This window comes from Delphinus delphis, chromosome 5, assembly GCF_949987515.2.
Source record: "Delphinus delphis chromosome 5, mDelDel1.2, whole genome shotgun sequence".
In the NCBI taxonomy this organism is placed as follows: Eukaryota; Metazoa; Chordata; class Mammalia; order Artiodactyla; family Delphinidae; genus Delphinus; species Delphinus delphis.
In genome coordinates, this window is record NC_082687.1 from 126673720 (window position 1) to 126685510 (window position 11791).

Below are 11791 nucleotides of genomic sequence, written 5' to 3' on the forward strand. Positions count from 1 at the left end.
TAAAGTGCTCTTTTCATCACATCATAAAAAAGGTGCATGCTATCTGCATAACTTATCACTGTTGACTTTGTGACCTTGAACACTTATTTTCAATGAGGATGGAAAGAAACTCACTATGTGCAGTGCACACTCAAGGAGTGGAGAGTTATGCTTTACCTCTTTGAGGGTGGGTTATACATATATTATTTGGGATTTTTCTAGATGAGATATTTGTCTATTTTCCTCCATGTATTCAATTATTTATTAATATCAGTATAGGCTCATAGATATTTCTATTAAACATTAAGTTCTAATCCAATCCTGCTTTATTATGTTGCTCTAATTGTTTTCTCTTTAGAAATTGGGACCTCATTCATTTACCTTCCATGTCCATTTGACATATCTCTAACATGGTGTTTTTTGTTGAGCACTTCCTTAATTTTTGGCACTGCAAGAAGATCCAGGCTTGTCTTACATATTTCTTGCCCCAGCTCTGGAGCTCCAAGGAGCCCTTGTTCCTTTTACTGGAGAATAGTGGTAGAAACCAAGTGCTTTGTGATAGGTGTGCTTGCTGTTGCTGGTGCATCATTTTTTTCTGATTTGTCAGTGCAAGGAAATATAAGTATATATACCAACCTCTTTATATATACATATCTATAAATATTTCTATGTGTATCCATCTTCTATTGATATTGGGCTAAACACGAGTTTGTAATATATCTGGCTGTAATCAATCCATTCCGTGTTTCATTCAAGCCTTCTCTCCTTGCTTATCACAATCTCCCACTCCAGAGTGAGAAACATGACTTACCTTCTGCCATCTATTTACTTAATTGTCCAGTTCCAGTACAGTGGTTTCAGAATTGCTAACCCACATCCCTATGGAAACAACTTTATTTAGATTACACTGCTTATATATACTCCTTCTGCCTTTTTTCTTATAATCTCTACACTTCTACAAAGTTACAAAGGTCAGAATGTTTTTCCCCCAACCTGTTTAGTGAGATTGTTTCATACACGTGCGATAGGATTAGATCTTTTTGTTATAGTTCATCCTGGAATACCAGCAACTCCTAAATGAGTTTGCCTATGTGCACTACATTTTACTCTTTGTGCTGTAAATTCTATGGGTTTTTACAAATGCATAATATCGTATAACCAGTATTACAGTATCATGTAGAATAATCTTGCCGCCCCCCAAATCCCATGTGCTTCACTTATTCAGTCCTCCTCTTCCCCACAACTGCTGTTCCATTTGCCATTCCTATGTTTTTTCCTTCCCATAATGTCATATAAATGGGGTCATGTAGTATGTAGTCTTTTCAAACTGTCTTTTTCTACCTAGCAATGTATATTTGAGTACTCCTTTTTTATATATTTTATTCCACACAAATGAAGTCTAGATTTTTTCCATCTGTATTTAGGAAGAAATTTTATCTTAGGGGACATAAACTAGCTCAAAGAAATGTAAAACACTGTGAAATTCAGACTATGCTAAATATCTTCTGTTTGCCTTTGTAAATCAACTTTTCACATTTCTCTTCTGTATTCGAATCCTGGAAGGCTGACTTGTGTGAAGTTCATTGATGGCCTCCTTTGTCCTCTGATCTTGAATAGACTAAGCCAGTGGGTAGTCCTGCAGAAGATAAAGGGGAGGCGGAGAGCAAGACTCTGGTTTTACTATCCTTGCTCTCTCTCTGCCTGGCGTCCTGATTACATGTCTTAAAATCACTGTTCTATTCAAGGTGAACCTCAGCACAAAATTTCTCTTTCTGGTTTCTGTCAATACTAATCAACTCATCCCCTTTTCTCCTTGGACCTAATGGTGATAAAAGGATAATGGTATTGCATTATCTCTTCTGGTTTCTCTAAACCATACCCACCCTTTTATAAACAAATCCTTTATTAAATTCTTTTTGAATTATGCTCTTTTGAGAGTACCATATCTTTACTGTTGGGATCCTAACTGATACATAGCCTGATCCAGGCTTTGCTTCATGAATACCCAGACTTGAATTCATGAAACATACCTCCTGAAAAAATATAGGAAGATACCTTGTTTTACCCCATACAACTATGCATGCACTTCACTCCCTCCTTCATGCCTTCACAGACCCAGGATCATGACCAACTTCTCTTAAGGGTATTAACTGAGAGGGAGGCTAGAATACTAGTCCCATCTCAGGTTTTGGCCTTGTAGCACCTTAGTTAAGGTTAGTCACTAGTTGTTCTCTGTCCATTTTTTTACCCTGTGCATGAGGCATATTATAAATCCTCAGGATTGAATATTGTGAATGACTGAGGTTCTTGTCTAGTTAATAGCTTGAATTATAAAAGTTTTTTTTTTTTTCTTTCTTACAGGTAAAAGGTAGAGCATCTGGCTTGATATCCTCTGCCGTAAGATTTGGAATGTCTCTCTCTGTGGGCAGGGAATGTAAACCCATACTCAAAGTTTATAGTGATTCCAATAAAGTCAAATCACTGTCTGCTCCACAGTAGAAGGTGTCTGATGAAATAGACCTGCCAAGAGGTGATTCACTAATTTTTCCCTCAAATGTTGTCATATCAAGGGCTCAGTTTAATTTTTTCCTGTTGGAGTGTTGGGCAGTAGCAAGATTTAGACAAGGCTTTGTGAGGAGGAAAAATAGCTTCTATCTTTGCCATCATGGTCCTGCTATTCATTGGTCATTATTCAAACACTACAGTGGATGAAGAGTTTACCAGAGGAGAGAGCATCATGTTGACTTTGTTAGAGAGAGCTGCCATTGTGGTAGATGTTTTTCTTCATAACATTAACACAAGACACACAGATCTGCATTTTTTGTACTCATTTCCATCATACATGTTTTCCCTAAGACTTTTTCCCCATGATTTGCAGCCTTATTTTTTATCAAACTCCTGATTAACTGGCCAAACCAGTCACCTCTGCCCAGATTAAGTGCATATTTATACCTCTGGCTGTCTTCCTCTCTGCCTTTGAAGTGAATATCTAAGTGTCCGACTTGAAGCTCTGTCCACAGAGAAGATTATTATTTACCCCACAGACTCACCACATAACATCCTTACATATCAAGAATACTTCCAGTATCATTGGGTTCTTGAATCAAGGCAGCTTGCTCAGGCTGCAGACTCCTCTACTATTAAGGACAATTCTTTAATTTTTAGCCTTCAAATTCACCATATAAATGGTTAGAGCAATAGTTCCTCAAAATCCAAAGTAATGCTGCCTCTAAACCCCAACATGCTTACTTTTTGCTATGCCTCTTTTTTTTTTTTTTTTTTTTCCGATATGCGGGCCTTTCACTGTCGTGGCCTCTCCCGTTGCAGAGCACAGGCTCTGGACGCGCAGGCTCAGTGGCCATGGCTCACGGGCCCAGCCGCTCCGCGGCATGTGGGATCTTCCCAGACCGGGGCACGAACCGGTGTCCCCTGCATCGGCAGGCAGACTCTCAACCACTGCGCCACCAGGGAAGCCCCTGCTATGCCTCTTTTTGAGTTGTAGAAAGTTTGAAGTATATTAACTTACCTTTTACTTTATATATAATATCTTATGCTCCAGGCCATTGTTAATTGTAAAAACTTAACTGATAGGCTCCTGAAGGTTTGCGGCATTAATTTTTTACCCTTCTGCATGCGTGTGTCTTATTAGGACAGTACTATTGGCATGGTGTTGATATCGTGGGCGTAGTGTGTGAAATTAAAAGACAACATTCCTGCAGACTATGTTATGACAAAGATCCAAAGAGTTTAACATAGCTCTAAGGCATTTCTGTGAATGTGTACTGCTGTCCTTGTCATGTAAATGTAAGTTTATTCCAGTGCTCCCTGATGCTGTTCATCAGGAAAAGGATATTGGCCATGTTAATATCAGTATATAAGTATCAGATGTCTTATTGATGTGCTCCATTAAAAATCCACATCTGGCAAAGCAGTTATGATTGAGGCCATCAACTAGTTAAGCATATAATAAATAGTCCACCATTATTTACTTATTCATCCTTTATCTTTTTAGGAATCTAACAGATTAACTGAACAGTTCTTTGCTGTGTGCCATCACCCTATATCCTCAAGCCTTTGATGATGGCATTGAATTCTGTAATTCTTTTCTATTTGAGATATCATTTATAAGTTACTGCCTTGTTTGTTGGAGGCGGCGGGGGGGGGGGGGGGTTGTGTTTCAGGGATTTCTATTTAATTCTTCCTAATATAACGAACCCGGCTCCACAAACATGAATACAAAGCCAATGTGGGGTCGGCCTGCTTCTAAGTATGTCTATCTCAAGTATGTATTCAGAGACTGGAAAATAATTTCAGGATGTGTTTATGTGTCCGTCTTGTTCTGTGCGAGTTAGGTTTGGACCAAAACTCTGTTTTTCACCTGGCCTCCATAAACTCCCATTCTAAACCAAAGACAGTGTTGGCAGTTTGGATATTCTGGTATTGGTGTCACCTCAGACCTTGGAAGGTATTTAACCTATTTGTAACTTTCGGATATCCTCTCTTCTCCAGTTCATTGCTGTGAAATGGAAGAATTATAGACTTGCAATCACATTGTACGGGTGTTCCTCAGAGGGACTGGACCTTCCCTTTAATCGATGAATCTAAATCTGTAAACTGACTTCGATCTGGAACTGGTGGAGGGAAATTTTCAATTGTGGGAGTTGCTGCAAGTCTTCTCATCACCAGCTCTTGATTTTTATGCCCATTATTAAGTAACATCCATTAAGCTTTCAAGCTACCTTCCCCCTGGAGCAACAGGATATATTAACTGTTACTACAGATAACTTAGGTCAAGATATTCCGATTGCTACTCTAGCCTTAATGCCAATTTGGTGATTATCTTCACATTGCCTCAAGTGGTTAAGTTCTGCCAGCACTGACACTTAGGAATCTTAACATGATCACTAATTTTAGGGAGCTCATTTTAATGTCAGTGTTTCCCGCTTAACACCAGCTTGCATAGAACAGCTCCTACTAAAGATGCCAGTGCTTTCCTGTGAATTCCTTGTTGCCTTAATGAAGGAAGTGTCTTCTGGGTCTTCTTGGGGAATATAGTCTAGTGGTTGATTTTCAAATCTTACGTAATATGTCCATTCTAACAGTCTCGCTTCCCTGTGCCTTCTGATCCTTTCTTTACAATTATGTTAAAGACAATTCCAGAATTCCCAACTTATTAAAGTAAGATATTTTCAAGTCCAGGCATGAGGAAGCCATCTCAGGAAACTGTTATGATTAACCGTAAGGGTCCAGACAAGGGAGGCAATTTTCCTCCAGTAAGTGGAAATGAGCTACTCCTGTTGGCCAGGAGAGTGAGATTTAAGGATCAAGGTTTTTCAGGATTCTCCACCCAAAAGTTCCCATCCTAGGTAATAGGCTCCCATTATTTTCCTTCAGAGCCCATAATTTGACACAGGAGATCTTTGAGAACATACTTTTAGTCTCCTTTGCAGCTCTGTCACTTTTTTTTTTTTTTTTTTTTTTTTTGCTGTACGCGGGCCTCTCACTGTTGTGGCCTCTCCCATTGCGGAGCGCAGGCTCAGCGGCCATGGCTTACGGGCCCAGCCGCTCTGTGGCATGTGGGATCCTCCCGGACTGGGGCACGAACCCGTGTCCCCTGCATCGGCAGGCGGACTCTCGACCACTGCGCCACCAGGGAAGCCCCTCTGTCACTTTTATAATTAGATCCCGAGCCTGATTTCCTGCACGTTGCACCCTGAAGCTGTAGAAGACGAGAATTATTCTGAAGCTTCATAGGAACTTACTGGCTTTGATAATATTCCTTTAGCTGGCAATTAGCAGTCCTGAACCTGTCAGTTTCTTTTAGCAAGACCTCCAAGCCATAATTAAGAGCAGCTGCCCTATACCACAATTCTCTCAATTATTATTGCTCCCATATCAGTGACATGCAACTTTATTGTGATACCACTCATTCCAGTGGAATTACCTACTTATCGCCAGCAATGGGGTCTCTAAGATTGTCTTAGGATAGTGTGATTATTCCAGAAATCCCACCTTGAGGATCAGCTTGGTACAGCCACTCTTGGTACCAATTGTCTTAGCCTGGATTTTCTAGTAAAATAGCCTGAGGCTATTTAATTAATAGCCATTAATTAATTAATTAGCTAGTTAATTAGACTTTTTAATCCCAGAGCAGTAAGAGTGAGGGGAAAAACAGAAGTCAGATAAAGAAAAAGAAAAATATAAGCTAGTGTGTGACTAAGCTGCCATATTGTTTTACAAGAAAATACTACGCAGCCAGTTGCTTGGCCACACGTAATGTCTCTGGAGAGGTAGTGTGATACTACTGTAATGTCCATAAGTCCCTTGTAGGGGAGGGAGGCTGAAGACTTTATCTGCTGGCTCCTCCTCGTCTTTATCTCTCAGTGGTCAAAGTTCACCTTATAGGGCATTAATTCCCTTACACTTCTAAATTATGTTTCCCTTCCTCTTTGGGGAATCAGAGAGTTTTTTTTTTTTTTTTTGCGGTACGCGGGCCTCTCACTGTTGTGGCCTCTCCCGTTGCGGAGCACAGGCTCCGGACGCGCAGGCTCAGCAGCCATGGCTCACGGGCCCAGCCGCTCCGCGGCATGTGGGATCCTCCCGGACCGGGGCACGAACCCGTGTCCCCTGCATCGGCAGGCGGACTCTCAACCACTGCGCCACCAGGGAAGCCCGGAATCAGAGAGATTTAATGCCATGTGCTGTGGCTCTTCAACTGAGCATAGAAATGGTGCTAGTAAATAAATCCTCCTTGGATTTATTCAGATAAGACTTGGGCACTGCAGCTGCTCTGCTTCCTGCCAAGGTGGGGGCATGACGCAGTCCAGGCTGTAACCCGGCTCTAGTTACTCCAGTTTCCATCTCCTTAGGTGGTGGCAGCTAAGGCTTTTCATCGAGCAAGTATCAGAGGGTGTTGATTGCAGGTGGGAATGAGGAAATCTCTGAAGACACATAAATTTGCTCTCATACAATACTGAAATAGAAAACTATTAAGAAAATTAATCAATGCAAAAACTATAGTAACAACAAATTATTTTTCCTTTCTGTCTCTTTCAATACTTTCCTAAATTTAGCTAATAAATTAGCTATTTATTGCATATTTATTGTGTACCAGGTATTCTGATAAACCTTTTACATATATTATCTCCTTTCAGTTTTTCAACAATGTAAGAAAGTCCCTACTATTGCCCCCCTTCTAAATATAATGAAGTTAAGACTTAGAGGGGTGAAGGAACATGCCCAAGTTTATATAGCTAGGAAGCAGTGGGGCTGGAGGAAATTTCAACCTAGCTAGTGGGCCTCCAGATCGTCTTTTCGGTAGAGATGTGAGCAGTGCACATGGTTCTTATAGATCTTGTTCACCTTTTGCAGTTTTCATCTTTATATTCGTATAAAGCCTAGGAAAAAAAAAAACCTAGAAAGCCTTAAGATAATAAGGTATATAGTACTATAGTAAGGTAAAATTAAGATAACAATATTTCTTACATCATAGTTGTGATAAAGTTGTGGTAAATAAATTAATCCAGGAGAAAAGCTTAGTTTATTTCTGGTACACAGTAAGAGCTCAATACCAGTTAGCTATTACTACTCTTATTATTGCCATTATTATTACTATTAAAGTTGGTCATTTCTCTTACAAAAATCTAAGCATGCTGTATTAGATGGACGATAAAATAAAGGTCATTCAGAAAGAGTGATGCTTCTTATACTGAGTGATTGATAAAAGCAAATTATAGATATTTCAGTCCTAAGAGAGGACATCATGTTATCCTGCCTGTTCGCACCCTGGTCACTCATAACTTGCCTCTATTTTTTTTTTTACTGAATCCTAAACTTTCATTGACTCCATTTCATAGAGTCTTGTCCTCTGGCCTTGAGCTTTGTCTCTGTTCCCATTTTAAGACCTGCTTTCTGGGCTCTTACTGCTTGAATGAAATTGGGGACTCAATCCTGACCCAGATTGAGTCCTGACCCAGATATCAGAACATAACTCTGGTTTGTACTAGCTCTTGGCTTGACCCTCCTCTCTTAAGGTTTTTTCTGTGCATTCCATGCACTAACATATTGTTCTTTTCCTCTGTGATCCTGGTATCAGCAGAGAGAGGGTCACTCAGTCATTCCTCAGGCATTACTGTACTCCTCCATTTGGACCTGCAGCTTCTAGACTCTGAGCCTTGCGCTAAGCACTTCAGAGGGGTGTTCCTATTTTGCCAAGTGATTACACCAGTTTTAGAAAAAATTATACTTATTTCTTGGAATCTTGAGTTTAGAACTACACAGGCCCTTCTTGGTAATCTCTGAGTGCCCTGAAAGTTATCTAGGAACACAGACCTGGGCCCTCAATAGGGTTGTCAAACTTAGCAAATAAAAACATGGGACTCACAATTAAATGTGAATTTCAGATAAATGAGAATTTTTCAAAGTATGAACTAGATCCTAGCCATTGCTTGAGACATATTTATACTAAGAAATTATTCCTTGATATCTGAAATTCAGATTTAACTGGAGTCCTCTATTGTATCTGGCAACCTTATCACAGAGTGGCACCTCCTGTCACATTTATCATTAGAGACAATCGTTTAGGTCCCTGTTACCTGACAACAATTGAGAAATAGTTATTCCTCCTATAACTTATTTTTATCTTGATCTTGACTCTCTATCTCCTTAGGGTGAAACTGTCCTAGGGTGACCTTTCATCTTGTTTTGTGTGGAAAGTCTCACTTTGTTTTTCCTTGTCTTGACACAATTGCTAACTATCCTCTTTCCCTTTCAGAAATGTCTTGGTTTGGATGATAAATTATATGGCGTCACGGATGCCTCATTTCACCCTTGAATTCCTGCTGACCCTATTGGTAAGTAAGTTTTCAGCTTCTTTCACTCAAAGCCACATTCTAATCTCCAGAAGGTGCCACCATTCTGATGAACCCTTACTTCATTTCCACAAAGCACCAGGTTACACTATGTTGCTTAAGCTAACATAGACAAATAAATGACTCCTGAACAACGACTATTAGTTACAGTATAAATTTCTGTACTTTTTACCACGTGCACAGAGAACAGCAGAACTGAGCAAATGTTTCATGAATTCAGTAAATATGAGTGATAACGCAGATGTCAGGTGAAAAGTATTCAAATGCCATCTGTTTGAAGGTATTTAGGTAATTTGCACTTTCGTTTGTAAACACATGATGAAGATGATGTCTATGTATGATACATGGCACCAGTTGATTAGACATTTTTAGAGTAATTGTGCAGAAGTGAAATAGTTTTCTTTATATTGCCTTAGGTCACTATTTCCATTTCACAGTGTCAACTAAACACAATTCTTGAATCAAACATTAAAATATTCAGTCAAAGAATAAAGTTGCAATTTTATCCCTATGAAATGTCAAATAACTTGAATGATTGAGTTCTCCCCTTGATTTATCCATTTATGTTTTATATTCAGGTATACATGTGTTTGAGAAAAAGTCTCATAGACACAGACTTTTATGCACACCCATAACAATATGATGCTGAGTCAGAATCATCCTTTTATAAGCATCACATAAATAGAGTCAGGTCCCATCAGAAGCCAAAATAACTGTCTCTATCTTTTAACAAAATAATGAGGGAAAAATGCTGCTCTTAGTTAATATGATTTTTTTTTACATGTATTGATTTCATATAAACCAAAATATAGAGTGTTCAAAACAGAAGGAAAAAGAACATCTCTCAGTAAGAATTCATACTGTAAAAATATTTATTTCTAAATGTATCTTTCACTTAAATGTTAAAAAGTTACTTAGAATTACTAGAGGAAAACAAACATGTCATTATATTTCCTTTATGTTAACTCATCCAATATAAATAAATGAAGTGCATTATTATATCTTAGCAACCATGATTGGATTTTAGTTTTAGATAGTAAGATAATAGTTGTCTTATTAAATCTAAATCAGAGGCTCTTTAGGAAAGCTTAATTTGAAATATTGCTGCTAATTTTACCAGTATTTTAATGACCTCCAAGGAAAACTGTGAACGTTTTATGAATATTTAGAAATAATGCAGATATTTCAAGAAGAAAAATGGAAATAAAAGGAAAAAGGCGTCATGTCATAGTTACGTCATCAGTGTAGAGAAGGCATCAGTAAGAAAATTCCAGGTGAATTGAAAATGATCTTATGTGGAGCAGACATTAAGATGACCCCGACTGTAGTATGGAGAACGGGTAGGAGGCGGGTTCAAAGGCAGGAGAAGAGAGATCAAATTATAAACATTAAATATACCCAGTCTTTTTGTATATCAGTTTTTAAAATATCAGTTATATTCAATAAAGCTGTTTTAAAAAACATTAAAAAGGACTATTGCAGTAATTCTAGTGAAACATGGTTTTATTTTGTAGCAGAATGATTGTGGAAATGAAGATAATGATTAGATTAGAGAAATATTTTAGAGGTAGAATTTGTGGGTGTTGTTGAATGATTGAGTAAAGAGGGGGAAGTGTAGGGAGTGCTGAAGAACCAAGAATGACTTCTAGATTTCTTAAATGAACAGCAAAAGAATGCTGGTACCATGTGTAGAAGGGGAAGCCTAGAGGAGGAACACATTTCTGGGGGTAGGAATCAAGAGTTCACTTTTGGACAAGGTAGATCTGCAGCATCCCTGATCTTGACAACAGAGCTCTTGGTTGACCTCAACATACACATGGTGTTCTATATCATGGGGGCTGATGAGATCACCTAGGGAGAGAACACAGAGAGAGGAGAGAAGAGAGCCAAAGCCAAATTCTGAGGAGGGCAGTATTTAGGTGCTGTTTGGAAAGAAGGAATGGATTCAGGAGAGAGAAGTCAGGATGGTTTGGGGAAACCCTAGAGAGTGTGATGAGAAGAGAGAAGTCAAGAGGTTGGAAGGCTTCAAAACTCAGAAATCCATCTGGATGGTCTTGTAGGATAAGAATGGGATATGTGAATTCTTTGGATTCAGGAATTTCAAGATACTGGTGAACATACCAGTACCAGAGTTGGGGGACAGGTTTGGCTAGACACCAGATTGGAGGACGTGAAGTGTGGCTTTGAGGAGAGGAGGAGGGATGCTGTGCACATGTAAAGCATGGTATGTGCTGTCATAGCTCTGCGGCAGGAGCACAGGGAAGGTCTGACGGTTCCCGGAAGGCTGCACAGCTGAGGAGATGACAGCAATGTTGTGGCGGTACCTCAGTCTAGCTTACTATTTTATGTTCTGAAATATACTCATTTAAAATACGTTTATGTGGAGTTGTGAAATGTGTTACACATCCCCTGCCTTCTTCCAATGAGGGTGCCGAGCATAGTGCAACTGTTGGTCACAGTGACTGCCTCTTTCTTTCCTTTGACAGGCTTCAGGTCTTCCGAGTTAATGAAGGACACCAAACTTGTATTCTAAAGGGTTTCAGATACCTGTGCTTTAGATTTCCTGGGTGTGTTTTCATGCGTGTATGCATGTGGGTGTGCACATGTATGTGTGTATGAGAGAGAGAGAGAGAGAGAGAGGAAAATGCGACCTCAAATCCAGGTTTGTCAGCCTCCAAAACCCATGCCCTTTCACTATTCCAGTCCATTTCTCTAACTAGTAATAAGACTTATTCATTCAATAAATATTTTTGATTACTTTCTAAAATAACAAAACAATCATGACAGCTAACCTATATAAAAGCTTACTTATGTGGGCAGGTAATGTTTTTAAGTAGTTTATATGTATTATCTCATTTAATCCTCACAACAATCATATAAGATTCCTTTTTATAGGTGGAGCAATTGAGACTTGGAATGAGTACATAAATGTTTAGAGGTTC